A 19387-nucleotide genomic window follows, 5' to 3' on the forward strand; every position below is an offset into this window, starting at 1 on the left:
CGCCTGCCAATCAAGGGGCTCCGAGCCGCCCCGTCCCCCCGCCCGCGCGGACCTGAGCCGGGCTGCTCCCGCCTCCCCTCCGCCCCGCCCCGCCCCAAGTGAGTCGGCTCCAGCGCGGCCGGCGGCGGGTCCGTGCGCGGCCCGGGGGCGCCGGGCTGCAGCCTCGCGCCGCTGCCCGCAGCATGCCCCACGGCGCGGCGTCCCGGCCAGCAGCGGCCGGGGGGAGAAGTTGAAGGCGCCAGGAGCTGCCCGAGGAGGGTAAGTTGCACCTCTCCTGCCCGGGCTCCGCCTGCGCTGGGGCTGGAGGGCAGGAAATGGCCCTCTGCCCGCCTGGGGGGTCCCTCCGGCGAGGCTGAACTTCCCCCTTGAAGATGCATCTCCTGCCTTAAAACTTGAGTGTGCCATTGCAAGCCCCCACCTCCCCCAGGAGCGCGATGAGCAGGAAAACTGCCCCTGCTCCCCGCCTCCCAGCAGGGCAGGAGTTTGGTTCCTTGCGCCCCTTTGCCTAGGAGCCGCTCAGCTGCGGTTCAGATGCTGCCCTGGGACAGCGGCCACGACCGCCGTCCGCCACCGGAGGATGAAAGTTGAACTTCTGTCCCTGTCGCTACTTGAAACAAGGGGCTTTTTAAAAAAATTCTTTATTCTTTAGAGAGCCCAGTTCTGCACGCCACCAAGGCAGCAGCCGGAAGGATTCTGGACCCACGAGTCCCCTTCTTGTTCGCCCAGTTGATTACCTTCCCTAACGCATAGATTTTGATTTTTAGTTTTATTAAAAGACAAGGGGAACTATTTGAATTGACCTCAGGTTGTGAACCAAAGAGATGATTGGCATACGTGGCCCCTGTAGCAATACCACACACACATGCACACGTAGGTATGACACCTGCCATGCAGGCATCATGATCTGTTCACATTATTTTTTTTAAAAGCCCATACACCTCTAACATGGCACCATTGGACATCGCCATACCGACCGACAAGACCTAGAGCACTGGAGGTTAAGGCTCATGCAGCATCCCTAACTCTTATTGATGTAGCTGCTTTCCCCTAAGACAGAGAGAGCCGAGACGGTGGCTTCTTTATATACTGAAAATATGGCTATAATAGTCACACCATTCAGTTCAATTTCTTATTTTTTGTACGTGTGGGTAGTATTTATGTTATGAAATACATGTGCATGCTCTATTTTAGAACTAATATGCATTGGTTTTTTTGAATGGACATCAGTTTATAACAATTATGGAGATCAAAACAAACTTCCAGGAGCATTATAAAATAAGAATCTGAGTTATTAGAGGGAAGAGGTTGTGATATGTGTAAGGAGTATGTGGAAAACTCAGTCTTGAACTTTGTCTAGACAGTAGGTAGGAGAGAGGCAGGCTAGCAATCTGTATTAGATGTTGCATCTCCCTCTGGGAGCGAGTGTGCATCTGAGCCTGTGCCCATGAACTTTACGAGCACTTGGTTCAACACCGCTCAGTACAGACTCCACACTACTAGTTTACAGCCCAGCAGCTAGCCACTCAGCCCATCTGTTACAATATAACATGTATGCTCCAGTCAAACAACTAGGAAGAGCAAACAAACAATAAGACATAATGTAAGGAGGCATATGTATTAACTTCTGTCTTGATCTTACTTAATAGAGAATTAAGTATTTGAGGACAGGCCACTTTTATGAAAGGGCTGATTCATTTGTTTCGTTTTGCTTACAAGTTTTTTGGACAGACTTGGAAAACCATATATGAGATTTATAGATACCCAAATAAAAATGAAGTTGGGGATGGGAAAACTCTTTCCCTATTGTAATGGATTCTTACTTCAATATATTATGGAAAAAAAAATTGAAGTATAATTTTACCTCTGCTCCCAGAAACATTGCAACCAAAAAGCTGTAAGTGTTTATTCAAGTAACTATTCCAGCCTCTAGATTATTCTAGCTACTAGATTTAAGAGGTTTTCTCAGCACTGCAAAACAAAGTCTTTATGGTTTTATATAAAATTAAAACCAACCCACCTGGAGGTTCAGCCTAGAAGGACCTCTCCCCTTTTTAAGAGATTTAGCCAATATTTGTTCAGCATTCTGAAGATGTAAAAAGGTTATAACTGCCAAATACCATTATCTGCACATTTTGGAAAACAGCTCAACTTCAATCTCAACAAAATTGTGCTGTTTACCTCTTTTACCTACCTTCAAAGATGGTCTAGACATTTAAGAGCAGGAGAAAAAGCAGTTTGGTAAGGAGAAACTACATGTAGAAATCTAGCCATTTCCAAATCAATAAGCCATATAAAGCAAAGGCTTTCCATCTGTCTGCTATCTTACTATTTATATATGAAGAAGTTATAATTACTGTTATGAGGATATTTAAGTCACACCCTATGCCCATTGAAATCATTAGTAGCAGTGGAGTTCAAGTCAGTAGTTGCTATACTAACCTTATTAGAAACCAGCTGATGCAGATTCTGTCAAAAGAACCTTATAGGTGAATCCATTCACTTGCACTGATCCCCACTGTTTGCAAGTGGAGGTACACACAGCCCAAAAGATCAGATCCTCAGATGCCTGAATATATGATATACAGAAAAGAGTTTAAGATGTGAGCCCATCCTGGATGCTATTTTGGGCATTTGGAATATTGCTCTCTATCTAATTTGTGTAATAGACTGTAGAGCCTTAAAACCAAACTATGAGAGTGGTGATCAACTTTCTGGCTTTGCAGGCAAGAAAAGTGGTAGCATGGTTCATCCTGGACTGGATCCTGTGAGCCAGATAGTGTGGGGTTAGCGCATGAGGTTAGTCCAGGGGTGCACCCCTGTGCACTCCATGCAGCCACAGAACTACCCCACATGCCCAGTCTGGCCATGGAGCAGCCCTGCATGCTGACCCAACCCCGCATACCTGATCTAGCCATGAAACCTCCCCGCATGCTGGTCTATGTCATCTGGCTCATGGGGCTCCCCAAGGGTCCGGAAATTTGGCAGCCAAGGAGGGGTAACAGTGTGAATTGCCGCAGCTTCCAAAGATGTTTCCAGAGCCTTGGCAGTTTGTGCAGCTACTGCTCCCCTGCTACAAAATTTCTGGACCCATGGGATGACAGCCCTGTGGAGTTGAAGATTGGGCATCACTTGCCTATGACTACATGTAAGGTATAACCAAATAATCTGTGTGCAGCTATTCTAGTGATGCATATGGTTTCTATAGTTAATTTTACATTAATATGGATGGAAGTTATTAGTTTTAAAACTTTCACATGATGGAACAGGTTAGGGTTTATTATAGACAATAGCTTCTTCACTCCCACATGGACATAATTAATCAACAGCCTGGAAGATAGGATGGAGTACACCCTCAGCAAGTTTGCACGTAACACCAAGCTGGAGGGAGTAGTAGTGCAGGACCCTGCACTTGTCCTTATTGAACCTGGTGAATCTGGAGGATTGAGAGAGACCTGGACAAATTGGAGGATTGGACCAAAAGAAATCTCATGACGTTCAATAAGGATTTTTTTTGGTCCAATCCTCCAATTTGTCCAGGTCTCTCCAAATCATAGCCCTACCCTCCAGATTCACGAGGTTAAATAAAGGACAAATGTAGGGTTCTGCACTTAAGTCAGAACAACCCCATATACACACCGCGGTACAGGTTGGGGACCAACCAGCTAAGCAACAGCTCTGCAGAACAGGACCTGGGATTACATTGGACAATAAGTGGAATGAGCCAGCAGCGTGCCTTTGTTGCAAAGGCAGCTAATGGCATACTGGGCTACATTTACTAGGAACATTGCCAGCAGATCCAGGGAAGTAATTATTTGCCTCTATTCTGCACTGGTGAGGCCACATCTGCAGTATTGTGTCTACTTTTGCCCCCCCTCTTCCCCCCCCAGAAAGGATGTGGACAAATTGGAGAGTGTTCAGCGGAGAGCAACAAAGATGGCTAGAAGGCTGGTGTGCATTACTTCTGAGTAGAGGCTGAGGGAACTGGTCTTATTTAATCTGGAGAACAGAAGACTGAGAAAGGATTTAATTGCAGCCTTCAACTACTTGAAGTGGGGTTCCAAAGAGGATGGAGCTCGATGGTTCTCAGTGGTGACAGGTGACAGAACAAGGAGCAATGTTCTGAAGTTGCAGTTAGGGGAGTTGGGAGTTTAGGTTTGATATTAAGAACTCTCTCATGAGAGTAGTAAAGCACTGGAACAGGTTACACACCAAGGTTGTAGAATCTTGATCCTTGGAGGTTTTTAAGATCTGGTTAGACCAAGTCTTGGCTAGGCTGAGCTGGTCTAGTTAGGGATGGTCCTGCTTTGAGCAGGGGTTGGACTGGATGACCTCCTGAGGTCCCTTCCAACCCTAATTTTCTATGATTTTTATCATCCTCAAATGTACATTTGCAGATTTTTAAGGCTGGGAGGGTCCTTTACTGTCACCTAGTGTGACATTTTGGTAAACAGAGGCCTTAGAATTTCACCAGGTACTTTCTGCATCAAGCCTACAACTTCTGTTCAAGAAGAACTCTCATGCCACTAAATATGCTAGGAATTTAAGGGTGCATAGAATCTTAAGCAGGGTAGAGTCTTAAGTAGCTATTAATATCCACTATTCCTTATATCTGTAATTGAGTAAGAACTATTTTGGTGCATCATACAGTTGTGTACTTAGTTCCCATTAAAATATCTCTAGATAATCTTGTTTCTTTGGGTATGCATTCTGGTAAGAGCCTTTTGCTACTACCCCTACAGAAAGGATGGGAACTTTGTGCTGCTATTGAGAGAGAGGTACTTCCTTGAATTGAGCTAGGAATTGGTCTTGGGAAGAAAATTTGTCCCAATCCACAATGGTATCCATCTTTCTGCCTTTTCATGCCATTCATTTTTTTTTTGCTGGATTCTGCTTATTGTTACACAAGTCAGATTCTGAGGGTTCTCTATCCTTTCCATGGCTGGTGTAGTTGGAGAGAGTTTGCTTCTGACATTGTTTTGTACCAATTTTATAGAGCCACAAGTCCACTGTTCACTAGAGGTACTCTCAATTTCCTTTGCTTCCTGTGAGCAGCTACTGTTTATTCATGTGTTCTGTTTTAGACCTTGTCACTGCCCCAGCTATTGTTTATCCTCTGCAGTGGATTTTGAATCTCTTGTCTGTTCTTCTTTTCTCTGGACTAAAAATGCTTTTCTGGGTAAGATGATTGCAACTACTTATCCTCTGATATGTGCCTTGCTATAGAAATCTATGCTTTTGTAGGATGCGTTGCAGTAATCCACTCTGGAGGTTACAAGGACCAACCCTTTCAGATTCTTTAGAAGATACCGAATACAGCTGGTGGTGTTAACCACAGGAAACCTATTACAGTACTTCTCTAAAAATTATACTGGTTTCCTATTTGTATCCGTGACTTGCTTTCAAGTATACACAAAGGTGTTGATAGCAACCTGTAAAGCATTGTGTGGTTTGGCTCAAGTTCTTCTGAGGGTTTCCCCACAAACACTTTTGCTATATGCCACAATAATCAGTTGTCAGATGCGGAGATCTTTTTGACCACCCCAGAGCAGACTTTGTCAATGGATCCAAATGGATGGATCAGCTTGGCTCTAAAGTTTGCTTCCCCCTTGCTGCTTGGGTTGATCAAGAATGCTGCCTTTTAGGATTCTATTTGAGACCCGTCCCTTTGCCTGAGGTAGGATGAGTGAACATCAAGATCAGCAAAGCATCAGTTTAACAAAGAGGTTGACAGAATCACGAGGGTCATGCTACATGCCCAGGATATGGCTGTGTACACTAGATCAAGTAGGAAAGAGCCACTAGATTATGGGGCTGGGAGGAGATGGAAAAAAAAGTGGCAAAAAGAAGGAATGAGGTATAGTCTCAAACAGAAGCCTAGAGAGATGTGGAAAATTGATTTGGACCAATTGCAGGAGCAGAAAAATCAGAGAGAGCAATGATATATCTGTACTGGGGTGGGCAAAGTGGCAGATCCAGCCAGCAGCTGGACTATGCCCCAGCTCCTTGCAGTGGTGACAGCATAGTCCTGAGCCATTGCCTGCGTGCCCCTGCCTGGAGCGTGCAGGCTGCAGATTGTGGCTGTGCTCTGGCCCCGGAGCAAGCTGCACCTATCACAAGATCCCAGCAGCTCAGCTCCCTGTCCTGCCCTGCCATGTGCCCAACCGCAGCCTTGCACTATCACACCACAGGTGTGGCTGAGATCCCCATGGAGACTGGCCCCAGCCATGCATGCAGGGACTGCTGGGAAATGGCCTGCCAACCTGCAGTCCAAACTTTTCCTGCCACTGGTCTATACTGTATTGAGTGGCACTAGAAAGCATGCTGTAGATAAGTGAGTGTGCTTCTACTCACTTCCTGCATACACCACATGGATTAAAAATGACCTACCTTGGATACCAGAAACCATGCAACCACAGTAGCACAAAACTCCCTGGTAAATGTGTGGTACTGTACCCTCCGTACTGCCATGGTTAGGCCGTTTCCTGGACTTCTGGTACACTACACAGTCCTAGCGTAGCCAAACCTGAAGGGAGAAACTAAGGGAAGAAGGGAAAGGGGAGAAAGAGATAACAGTGGGAAAATAGATTAAAAATGGAAGTGAGAACAGAGGGATAGTGCAGCAAATGAAGCTAGTGCAGCAGGAGCAAATAGAATAAACAATACAGAAGAAGAGAAAGATCAAACAAAAATAGGATATCTATATATATCTGTCTATATCTATAGATATAGATATAAATATAGATACAGATATCAGGGGAAAAAAATTAGTCCTGCCAGGTCCTTCTTTACATCACTAGAACGCGTGCACCGTTAACACAGTGGTGCCACCAACATAGGTTACTATTTAAATTAGTTAACTGTGAATCCACAGAGCTTTCACTTTGAAGGCTGTCAGCGATTGCTTATTTTACTCTTGCTCAGGGGATGTTGTGCTGTTGCTGCTGGAAGCTGTTGGGTACTGAGTAGCTACTCCTTTCAGTTAGCTCATTGTGGCAGAGCTCACTTAAGTCTGACATCAGTTGTGGGTGATGAGTACTTTGCAAAAATGTTTTTGCTACCAAAAGCCATGTTTTATCTAAAAGAAAGACCAAGATGAAGTCTGCTCCCAATTCATGTAGCTTATTTCTGTCTCCCTGCAGTAGATACGATAAACACACTCAAGGACATATCTGGCATTAGAAAGTATACAAATAATGGAAAAAATGGTAGGCATTTTTTACCTGCCCTTGCCACCCCACATTCATTTCTCCAACCTTACTGGATAGCTTGCTAGTGTTTGCATATATCCATCAAACTGGCAGTAGTCTAGTGATGTATATTACTCTTAAAGATGGCTGTGGCCAAGCAAAACTAGCCCCAAAGACCCACTATGGAGAACTTAATAAGATAGTTGTATTTTTAAAGTACAGGTTTGATTGTGTGAGAAGGTTTGCCACAAAAAACCCTCACGTTATTTACAACTACCAAGGTGAAGTAGAAGTTAGGATTATAGGGAAGTCGGTCTGGAAGGGGCCACATGAGGTCCTTTACTCTAGTCCCCTGCTCAAGTCAGGATCATTCCTGACTGAACCATTCCAGTCAAGTATCTGTCTAACCTGCTTTTGAAAATTTACAGGGGAAATTCTTGCCATAGTCTTCTGTAGGTCTTGCTATATCAGTTCACATTTTATTGTAGTTTTCTTATTTTGTTATATAATTTCCCCATCTCCTGTACTTTTCCTAGAAAATGGAACACCCTTGATCCCTCTTTAGCTACTGAACTTAAATGTATTTAAATGTAAATTAAAGTAAAAAAAAGAAAAGAAAGAAAAAAAGAAAAGAAAGTAAAGAAAAAAAAAAGCTAATACGTCTTTCCCCACTATCTGATAAGTTTATCCAAGATGCAAAAAAAACCCCCAGGGTTAATTATTAGTCAATTTTCATGTTGCCTATTTATGACTTACTTAATTACAAGCAGTGACCTCTCTATTCATACTTTTTACTGTAAGATCAAAGGTTTAGCCTTCATGCCAGCAAAATTATTAAGTACATGCCTAATTTTAAGTATGTTAGTAGTTGCATTGAATTGCATCAGACCAAAAGACTTGGTATGTGAGCAAGATCAGCATTCAGTGCAATAATTAGGGGGGGGCATGAAAAAACAGGCTGATAGCAATCCAAGGGCATTTCACACAAGCATGCATCTCAGTGGTGGGCACTGCGAAAAGCTCCTGGCACTGCGATTCATACAGTTGTATAAGTGGCGAAATGAGTGTCAGCGCTGAGAAAATGGTAGCGGTGTGCTTTTGAATTAAAACACCTTGGACGTGCTTTAGTTCAAAACAGCATCACCACCACTTTCCACACATTTTGCCACTTACACAGCTGCACATGGTGCAGTAGACTCGACCCTGCCCTGAAGCAGTGGATCTCTGGTGTGTTGCTGGAAAAAAAAGTGCGTATAAATGTCCTAAGGTTTTATCATCATTATTTTAAGTCTTCTTTGTCCAAAGCTTGAGTTTCCCCACCCCATCCTGTACCCTGGCCCTCAGTTCTCAGGTGTTAATTCTAGAGATGACCAGAACTGAGGCTTTCCACCCTGCAAGACATTCTGATATGTTTGCATCTAAGCATCTAACTTTTGGTGGGGGGGAAAAAAAAGGTGGAAAAAGAGAAAGTTTTCACCTTAGAAGTGGCAAAACAAAATATTTTGTTTTGATCTTAGTTTTTTCCCCATTTGTTTACCAGAAACAAAACTTTATTTTGGGTTGACTTTAATTACTACTTCTGCCTGAGCCACCACTGTACTTCACGCAAACTTTGGTTCCAGTTCTCTTACATCTTCATTGTCTCCCATAGCCCAGCCTCCCAGGCTGAGCTACATTTCCCATAATACACCAGTGTCTCCCCGTTGTGGAACCGTCACAGTTCATCATGGAATGACCATATGACTGAGGGATTCAGAATTACAACTCCTATAAAGTTGTAATAGAAACTTAAGTGGCCACAAAGCAAACATGCATTCTAACTCCTCCTGTACACCACAGCCAATAAGATAAAATCCTTCCATGTACCACAGAAAGAGAGACAAAACTATCACCAATGCCATGGCCACTTCACTAGCAGAGAATCATCTGAACTTATTTCACCTAGGAAAGACTGCAGAAACCCTTGATGACCCTTCCTAGTCCGATTTGAGGGAAAATTCTTTCCTGATCCTAAATCTGATGATTGATTTAACCCTGAGCACATGAGCAAGGTACACCAATGAGGCACCTGAAGTTCTCAGTGTTGTGATCACCAGCTCAACACAACCAGTCTTCCACTTCTATCCATGGTAGTGCTTTCGAAGGCAAAGTCAAAAAACAAACAATACCTCTCTCCCTTCCCCCTCCCCCCCACAAAAAACCCACCCAGAAAACAACCCAGAAGCAAATTCAAGGGTTAGGGGAAAAGGCTTAGTCTTGATCTCCACAGGCAACATGCAGAAGCCCAGAAGCAAAGAATTGAAGCTATATTTGCATGCAGCTTCCCCCAAAAATTAGACTTCCAAAATTGGGGTGTATATCTTAGGTAGGGAAGTTGATTTTCTGCCCAGAAAGAAGCACCCCACTTATTCCTGCTACACCCAAAAGTTAATACCAACTGCCTTGCAGCACCAGTAGTAGCCTATTCAGGCAGCTGAATGAGTGAGCTGGCTTAATAGCTCACTGCTCTTCACTCTGTATGTGTTAATGGCCTCTACATTCTCTTTTCTTCCAACAGTTTTGCTGTCCATCAGGTACTCCTGGGCTCTCTTCTCTTATTTCACAGCCCTACAGATGGTTTTTAGATCTCTCCAAATTCAAAGGTCTACCTGTGGAGACCAGTCTTCAACAGCAGCTACAGTTTCAGTCTGAACAGGAAAGGGAGGTTGCAGGAGCTGAAGATTAGGCTCTGTCCCTGCTCTATGCAGCTGTAACTCTGAAAAAAGTCCATTTTTCTTCATTCTGCCTTCCCCAAAATAAGGTATGATAGATAGTGCAAGAAGTAGAAAGCAGAGCAGTAGATTGGGTAGGAAAAGGGAATCAGAGTGGCACTTAGGAAGGAGGGTGTAGGGGATACCTTTGGTGTTGCATAGCTGCCAAAAAACTTGGCCTTTCCACTGTACTAGGTGAGTGTTTGTTGGCTCAGCTCTTCCCAGTTTGATACCGTGCAAGCAAGAGGTGGTCCTGACTGCAAACAAGAAAAGCAGCTGTATGGACTCTGATGTATTTGGAATGAGTTTAGAGGGTGGAGGGGTGTTATGTAAGAAAGTATGATAATACCGTGCAACACGTTTTGTAAGCATATTAAGAATTTGAGAAAGAGAAGCAAACCTAATACAGAAAATATCATGACAATTACTTAACCCAGTAGGCAATCTGACTTAATATCCTCTCATAATATAAAAGTTTTACATTCCAGTAATTATGCTAGTAAGTAGCCTCTCTCTCCACCTGTTCCAGTTTAAATGAATCGTTATTGGATAAATATGACCAGAAATGTACACAAAATTCTACATAGGATCTTACTAATTCGCTTGTATAATAGTATTATTTCCATATCTCTATTGAAAATGTCTCACCTACAATACATCCTAGAGTCACATTAGCCTTTTACACAGTCACATCACACTGGCAGCTCATCATCATCCTATGATTAATCGATAAAATGAGGTCCCACTCTTTCTTCACCAGCTTCAAGCTATAAGGGCCCATTTTATAGCAAAAATTCCTGGTATTAGTCTTTACCTGCCTGACTCTGCTATTCAGTTTCATACTACTCCAATTATTCCAGTCCACAAGATAATCAAATTCTTCCTATATGATAATCCAGTGCTCCTCAGCATTGCCAGTACCTCCTAACTTCTTGTCATCCATAGAATTTGTGAATCCATCCCTAATTTTTGCACAGTGATCACGAAAGGGTCCGCAAATCATTTTCAAACAAAATATTTTATTTAGATTTTTCCTCAGAGAAAGTTCTGCCAACATGGATCTCGTCCTGTGGAAAACTTTCAATTTTGACAAAGCCCCAGGAAAACATTTTGTTCAAAATTATTTGACAAGGTCTCATTAGTTCCTACACCAAATTCTGAAGAATAGGAATTCCAGATGGAGTCCAAACAGTAACAACTACAACAATATTTAATTAAAACAAAATGATCCTTTAAACCCTAATTTAATGTGTGAACTGCAGTCTCATGTTTGGATTGCAATATAGACATGCCTTCTGTCTCTTTACCTCAGCTTCACTCAAACAGCTCCCCTTACTCTCTTCTGCTCTGCCCTGGCCCCCTCATGCCTTTTGCTCTTCCTTCTATTTAGCTGATTCCTTCCTAAGTACTCCCATTTCTAAATGGTCAAACTAGCATGTTTGTTACCATCACATCATTCATACCATCATCCCATGCCTGTCTTTGTTTAGATTGCATACTTTTCTGGGCAGGGACTGTTTATTGCTCAAGTTTGTACAGTAGCCCCATTTTTGGTTGGTTCGTATGTGCTGATAATAGCTCATTATCTGCAGTACAATTCCAACTGAAAATGGGGATTTTTGTACAAAACTTGTGTCTTTATAGGTGCTTACACAAGTTACATTTTTTGCATGATTCACACCCTGAAAGTGCTCTACAGCCGTGACGTAACACACGTACGCGGCTGAAGAGCACTTTTAAAATAACCAATTACACAAAAAAAAATAACCGTGGTCAGATTTGATAATAGATTAAGGAACTTGTGTTCCCTCCAGGGTTAATTTTTCCCCCTTTGTGGGGGAGGGCGGGGGAGGATGCAGCCAGCACAGAGATGCAGGCTACTTTGACCAGAGCTGGAGAGGATGGGGGGGCGTTGACAGAGTGGAACAGAGCCCCCTAGCCTTGCCTGCCACCTCTCCAGCTACCCTGGCTGGGGTATTGGGGGGAGCTGGGATGGGCCTGAGAGGTGAGCGGGCTCTGCCCCACCTCATTCCTCTCCTAGTTCTAGCTCTGACAAAGCAAAGCAGCTGGCAGCTCCATGCTGGATGCTCCCTCCCCTTCCCCTTTCCTCCCCTGCTGACAGCCGCAGAGCTGTTGGGGGTGAGGCTGAGGAGAGGGGTGGTTCAGTAGCTTTCTCGGAGGTGAACACCTGTTGGGTTGGGGGAGGAGGGGCAGGGGCTCTAACTCATGATGCTTTATGTAAAGGACCATGAGTTAGTGGGGCCCTAAATATCTGTAGGCATCCTATGTCTCTACTCATATTTGATATCTTTGCACTTCTATCCTTTTTAAATGAATCCCTACTCTTTTAGCAGTGTGCTTTTTAGTCTTTGTTATATTTATATAAATAATAGTATAAGGAAGTTACAGTTAGGATTGGGGCCCATAGTACTAGGCATTATAAAAATTATCTGATGAAGGAGTCCGTGTTGTAAGGAGACTTCACTCTGGAAGGAGAAATAGCCCATGAAGATTGGGGAGGAAAGAAGGGCATCATTCTGTGTAGTAGCAAAAAATGTGTGAAGTGTCAGCTATCCACATCTTCCTGTTAGCCTGGCCACTCTAAATCTGTGGATTTCTTGACAAAGGTGGGCCTTGGTCTTCTGATAGAAGACCCACCCTGAAATAGCTGCATGAAAAAAAGGCATGAAGGAGTAAGTAAGATTAGCTGGCAAAGAGAGAGAAGCACTTGTGAAGGATGCTTATGCAAGAGGAGCAGATTGGGAGCGTCCTTTCCTATCACTGCTTACCAGATTTTCATTTACTTATTTGTAGGGTCAATTTGAAACTTTGTGGGAATTTGCACACCACCTCTTCTGCTAATCTCAGCTCTGTTCTATGGATTTCTCTCTCAATCCCTTGAGGCAAATGAGCAATCAGACATCACCCCCTGCTCAGGAATACTCACTGGGCTGCTCTAACATAAAGTCCTCCCTTCCTACCTCAAAGCCACTGTGCTTAAACAAATTAAAACCAAGCCTCCTAATTAACTGTATTCAAGACTGCTAACAAATTTAAATGAATCCAGTATTCAGTGGGCAATTGGGCGATGTGTCCATATCACACTGTGTTGCTTAGATGCAAACTGAGCCAGCTGGCACTCTCTTAGGGAAGTTCTTTTTCCCATGTTCATCTCACATTACAGGCTAGTCTCTGCCAGCATATCTAGAGGCGGAGTGAGCAAACCCAGACTAAGTCAAACAGATGTTCATTTGTCCCATCGGAAGTTGGATCTCTCCCACACAAAGTTGGACGGTTATGTCCAAAGCCAGTTGTTTTTGGCCATGGGACAAACCTTGTACAGATAAAAAAACAAACAAAAAAAAAAAAACTTCTGATGGCCCAAAGCACACTGAATAGATCCAGACATGCTGGTTCAAGAAATGTGAAACCTGCTAACACAGCTCCACCATTCCCACAATAACTATATCTCCCACAATAACTACACCCCCAACCTCCAACAAAACTATCACCAATCCTGGATCTTACATCTACACCTCTCATCCAGTGCACTAAATGCCCTGATGGAAAATACTGAGGAGAAACCAAACAACAACCATGTACCAGAATGAGTGCACACCAAAAATCTATCGGAGACCAGAATACCCAATTACCTGTGAGTGCACGCTTCTTATAAAACAACCACTCTCTCTCCAATCTCTGTTTTAATCACCAAAGGGAATTTACAAAACGCCTTTTGTAGATGAACCTATGAACTTCACTTCATAAATCTACTGAATACAAAAAAATCATAAATTAAAGACATTGGATTTATGGCACATTATAATCTGCCTGCCATCCAATAAACCCAGGTAACCTCTCTACATTTTACCAGCTACTTTCTATTGCCAGGTCAACATTTCCCTCCTTCCCCCGCCCACCTACCTGCCTCACACCTATTGTTTCCCATCACCTCTGATGTTTACTGCCACGCATTTGCGTTTTCACAGACCTGTATTTTGTATATTGGCTTCTGTTCCACCCAGAAGAGCACACAAAACACCAGCAGACTTTCCCTATGTCTGAAGAAGGGTGTTTGTGCCCAAAGCTTGCAAAGAACAATTTTTTCCAACTATTTAGTTGGTCTAATCAAAAATATCACATTTACCCAAAGAACCTTGTCTGCACAGAGCAAAAAACATTCATCTTTGCTTTTGGGTCATGCCCCTTTTCTGATAGCCAGAAGGTCAATCCATGCTGCCTTGAAGTTGGGGAAATGGGGGACCAGGAGTAGAGTGGTTGTTTGAGAACATAGGTTCTCAGGTTCCTATTACCATAGAGCTTTTATCCTCCCACCATCCTTACAAGGTAGAAAATCACCATTGCTCCAATTTCACACAGGGGGAATAGAAGCACAATGAGACAAAGGGCACAGCTATAGCACAGGTGGTGCTTAACTGAAACACAGAGAGCCACTCCACACACATGCTACCCCCTAAAATGGAAGCAGCATGCCTAATTAGCCCAGCTGCTGTGCTGCTTGAATGTGGTGATGCTGCTTCTGGTTGGGAAGTAGCATGCCCAGAACAGCAGGACATGATTGTACATGACACTACTTGATATGGCATGTTGACAGTGGCTACAGGTGCTTGTACACACGACAGAGGTTTAGTTCTCAGGGTTTTAATCTATGCCTCCTAAATTGAAATGGTGGGCTTTTAACTGAAACCCACCATTTCAATTTTTCTTGCATCAGATTAAAGTGAGGGGCCTGATCTTTTTTTTTTTTTTTTTTTGGCGGCGCTGAAGCTTGCCCACAGCCAGGAGGCAAGCTGCTGGGGGCGACCTGCCGGCAGGCTGAGTGGCCGCTGAGCTGCGGGAAGCCCCAGTCCTTTCCCTTGGTGGTGGTGCCCCCCCAGGGCTGCCCAGGTAGGCTGCTAGTAGGCTGGGTGCTGCCCCAGCTCAAAGGCAGCACCCAGCCCAATCCAACTGTTCCCTGAGTTTTCCTGGGGAGCAGCACCCAGCGGGCTTCCAGTGGGTGGGCTTGGGGAACAGCTGGATCCAGCCGGGTGCTGCCTCTGAGCTAGGGCAGCACCCAGTCCACTAGCACACTGCTCGGCTGACCCCAGGGGCTGCCACCACTGCGGAGGGAAGGCCCAGGGCCCCCTGTAGCTCAGGGGTCATTTGGTCCACTGGCAGCTCGCCCTCCAGCTGTGAGAGAGGCAGGCAGGCTCTGCCAGGAAAAAAAAGATGGATTGGACCCATCACCGCTTCTGCCTTCAGCAGGTGCCTACTGAAGGCAGAAGTGGCAAGGGTCCCAATCCTTTTTTTCTGTGGAGCAGCCTGCCTCTCCTGCTGCCAGGGGGGATGGGCAGAGGATGCGAGCGGGCAGCTGCAATGCATTGTTGCAAACTAAACTACATCCAGATGTAGTTTCGTTTGCAACGATGCAGACTCATCAAAAACCTCCCAAATTGGTGCATATGTCATGTGATGCATTAAGCCACATAAATTATATTGTCATGTGTACATTGTGACAACCATCACATGTGCAAGTGCCTGAAGTGCCCAGCCACACAGGAAATCTGTGGCAGAGTAGAGAACTGCAGTTGTCTCCCCCAAGCTAATGCCTTTACCTCTCACCTTAGCTGTGATAGGGTCTGGAGTCTTTTAGGAGCATATTGACAGAAAGGAAGCCTCCTTTTAAGTTTGTGGTGTCCTGTGCAAAGGCAGCAGCTAATAAAGTCACAATTACTTGTAGTCCATAATGGGTAAAGCAACTGGTATTTCCTGTGCAATTGAAACCTGGCTAGATATTCTAGGTCAGGGGTGGACAGCCTGTGGCATGTCACAACTGGCATGGACAGCCTCTGTGTGGCATGCAGGAGATCAGGGGAAGGGACAGGCAGCACAGCAGCAGATAGGGAAGAAAGCAGAGCAGTAGATTGGATAGGGTAAGGGGATCAGAGTGGCACTTGAGGAGGATGATGTATGGATACCTTTGGTGTGATGTGCCTGCCAAAAATCTTGGCCTCCCCATTGCACTAGGTTAGCCTCTGTTGGCCTAGCTCTTCCCAGTTTGATACCATGCAAGCAAGAGATGGTCCTGACTGCAAACCAGAAAAGCAGATGTATGGACTCTGATATATGTGGAGTGAGATTCACAGGTGTCATGTCCAGATGGTGGCCATAAAATCCTGTGGAAAGCTTTCCTTTTCTGAAATGATCAGTTTGTTGCAAGTCCAAGCCCTTGCATCACAAGTCTGGACAAAACATAACTTAGCACTATTCTGAGCCTACCCTGATGGTTGTTCTTTTAATTATTTTGTGTGTGTGTGGTATCGTAGATTTGCTGCTGACAGACAATTTTTGGTAAATTGCTTGCAAACTTAAAACACAGCCACAATTATATGAAAATTATTTAGTATACAAAGTCCCATTCAATTTCTATGCATCCGATTTATTTCCTTTCTGGTAATTGCTGCCTACCAGCATGCTTGTCTCCTGAACCTCAGCTTTCTCTTCTAGTAGTTCGTCAGTTTGATGTCACTTACTCTACACTCCAGCATTAACAACATGAGACTTTTTGGTGGAGGTGAAAAATATTGTCTGACACTGAATTGTGACATCCCTGAAGCAAGTGGACAGGATGAAGAGGCTATTTACAAAATGTATCCCTAATTATGCCCAAGTATTTTATAATCATCTAGGAATGACAAAGAAAACAAGCATACATGAAATAAGTTGCAATGAAATACACATGAGAGAGAGAGAACATTTTAAAGTTTACTGATCCTTGCATCCTGATCCTTGTTTTCATAAATACAGTTTTGCAGGCAAATCTTCTTTTGATTACTGTCATGTAGTGATATGAATAAATACCTATAATTCTAATCTTACAACTCATTTGTAATGTTCCTCTTTTTTCTTTTAATATCTTATTTTGGACTGAATAGTTGAATTTAGCAGCAGTGCTGAAAGCTGTATTAATTGCAAGAGTAACTTAATTTTAACAAATTAAAATTGTTTTCTGAGCAGAAAGGTCATTCTAATTGCAAATTATTTTTCTGGAAACAATTTTCTTTTAGAAGCGTAAACTGATTTCATACTCAATTATTCTGTGGCAACTGCAGACTAAAACTAGTTTGAATGGGTAACAAGAGCAAATATATTTTTCCAAATGCTGACAAATTGAGCTTTTTCGTTCCGACTCATGTTCCTGGGTGTGTGGCCAAAAACGATTGTACAAACTACTGACAGTCTTCCATGTACTTAACAGTGAACACTTGACAAGATTGCATTATGAAACAACATCTTAACCAAGAATGGAATCAGTATGAACAGGACCAAGTCCTGAACTCCTACACAACAGGCAATGTTAAATCCAATGTTAAAATCAGACATCCACATCCATTGGTCCCATTTGGTCGACTTCAAATCTATGATGATTTTATTTCCAGATGTCACACCAGAGGCAATAAAAGGCTGGCAGAATACGGCCCATTTTCTTTGTACACATTTCCTTGTGAGACTTCATGTGTAGTATAAACTGATTTAAAATGCAGATTTGTATTGAGTAACATTAGACGAGAGAGACCTCAGAGCACTGGTGAGCACTTATCTGGGTAAAGATGGCTTCAGCTTGGACACTGTGTGCATGCATGTGAATGGATGTTTTCATGTACAGTAGTAGGATGACCCTGTAAGGTTCAACAGAAACGCACTTTTACTCCTTTGGCTGTGTGGGTGGAAAACAGTTTATAGAAAATATATAGGAGAAGCAGTTGCAATTAGAAAGAGTCCATAATGGTTGCACACACATAGCTGAAATACTTCTCAAGTAATATGAGTGAGGCTCCTCTGGTAAAGCCAAAGCTGGGCATGTGCTTTTCTGTGTGTGAATACTGTGCTTTGAAAGCTTTTTTATGATTCACAAAAGCAGCTGCTTTAGAGCTGGAGTGGCCATCATGTTTTTGAAATTCATTTAAATAGGTATACTGCAGACTGCTCCCATCTGTTTTGAAGATTTGGGGAGAGTGGGGTATTGGGGATTTACTTATTCACCAGTAGCGGCAGTGACATGAGCACAGTGTTGTTATTCATTCAGAATGAAGTAGTCCTTTCTTGACTCATTTAAGGTTTTCAGATCAAAGCTAGCAAGAAAACTCAACATTTTAGTAGGGTTTGGAAGGAAAGTAATCACTCTTTTTTACAAGTCTTCAGAAAGGTAATTGTCATTCAGCCATGCATTTAGAACTGCAGAAGAAGATTCCTAAAACAGTTCTTCCAGTATTTCTGTATTAAAGAGCCAACAGTGAAATACTATCAGCATCAGCGTCTTATCTTGATGATTAAATAGAAGTAGTTTTGGAGCTCCTCATTTTGATTTTCAGTAACTAGTAACTGTTTACTTTCTTTATGCTTCTGGCTCTGTTTTTGCTACCTGTTCTCTCAGTAGTTGGTCACTGAGACCAGAAGCCCACTTTTGTGGAGGCATTGCAACTGTAAACCTAAATGGTAGTGCAGGATTACTCTGAAAAACAGGCTTGTAATGTGTTGTAGCCACTGCTTGCAACTTTTAATTTTGCTATCTAAACAAAGATAAATAGAGGTATGATCTTCTTTTGTATACATACTTTGTTATTAGATCTATGTTAACAGCACTTAGAGAAGAGTCCTATAGAATTTAATGGAGATTAAACTAATAGTTTTCTATGGAGATTACTATAAAATCTAAACAACTGAATGAACAGACTTTACTTTCCACCAAGAGAATTTTTTGCTATCACATGCTATAGGATTTTTCATAAGTGAGATGATATACTATCAAATAAGCAAAATGAGGAACATGAGAGAGTTTGGGTACCAAAAACTATTTATATCCTTAAAAGTTCAATTATGCTGAAGCTAAACCATTGGCTAAGTCAATGTGGTCCCCATTTTCAAAAAAGGAAGGAAAGAGGACCAAGGAAACTATAGGCCCATTAGTCTTACCTTGGTCCTGGGGAAGCTCTTTGAGAAAGTTATCCAGGAGCGCATAGATTCATAGATGTTAGGGTCGGAAGGGACCTCAATAGATCATCGAGTCTGACCCCTTGCATAGGCAGGAAAGAGTGCTGGGTTTAGATGACCCCAGCTAGATGCCTATCTAACCTCCTCTTGAAGACCCCCAGGGTAGGGGAGAGCACCACCTCCCTTGGGAGCCCATTCCAAACCTTGGCCACTCTAACTGTGAAGAAGTTCTTCCTAGTGTCCAGTCTAAATCTGCTCTCTGCTAGCTTGTAGCCATTATTTCTTGTAACCCCCGGGGGCGCCTTGGTGAATAAAACCTCACCAATTCCCTTCTGTGCCCCCGTGATGAACTTATAGGCAGCCACAAGGTCTCCTCTCAACCTTCTCTTGCGGAGGCTAAAAAGGTCCAGGTTCTCTAGTCTCTCCTCGTAGGGCTTGGCCTGCAAGCCCTTAACCATA

At 43.3% G+C, this 19387-nt stretch overlaps 1 protein-coding gene across 2 annotated transcripts in view; it reads left to right on the forward strand.

The window, feature by feature from the left end:
- The first annotated feature begins 112 nt into the window (after window positions 1-112).
- The window catches only part of MARCHF3 (membrane associated ring-CH-type finger 3), a 114723-nt gene continuing 95448 nt past the window's right edge, over window positions 113-19387 (forward strand). For both annotated transcript variants that reach the window (XM_014608643.3, XM_006266901.4), the window contains exon 1: window positions 113-258. The gene's annotated coding sequence lies outside the window, so the exon portion shown is untranslated. The remainder of the gene's footprint in view (window positions 259-19387) is intronic.

The sequence above is a fragment of the Alligator mississippiensis genome, chromosome 3, assembly GCF_030867095.1.
Source record: "Alligator mississippiensis isolate rAllMis1 chromosome 3, rAllMis1, whole genome shotgun sequence".
Taxonomy (NCBI): Eukaryota; Metazoa; Chordata; order Crocodylia; family Alligatoridae; genus Alligator; species Alligator mississippiensis.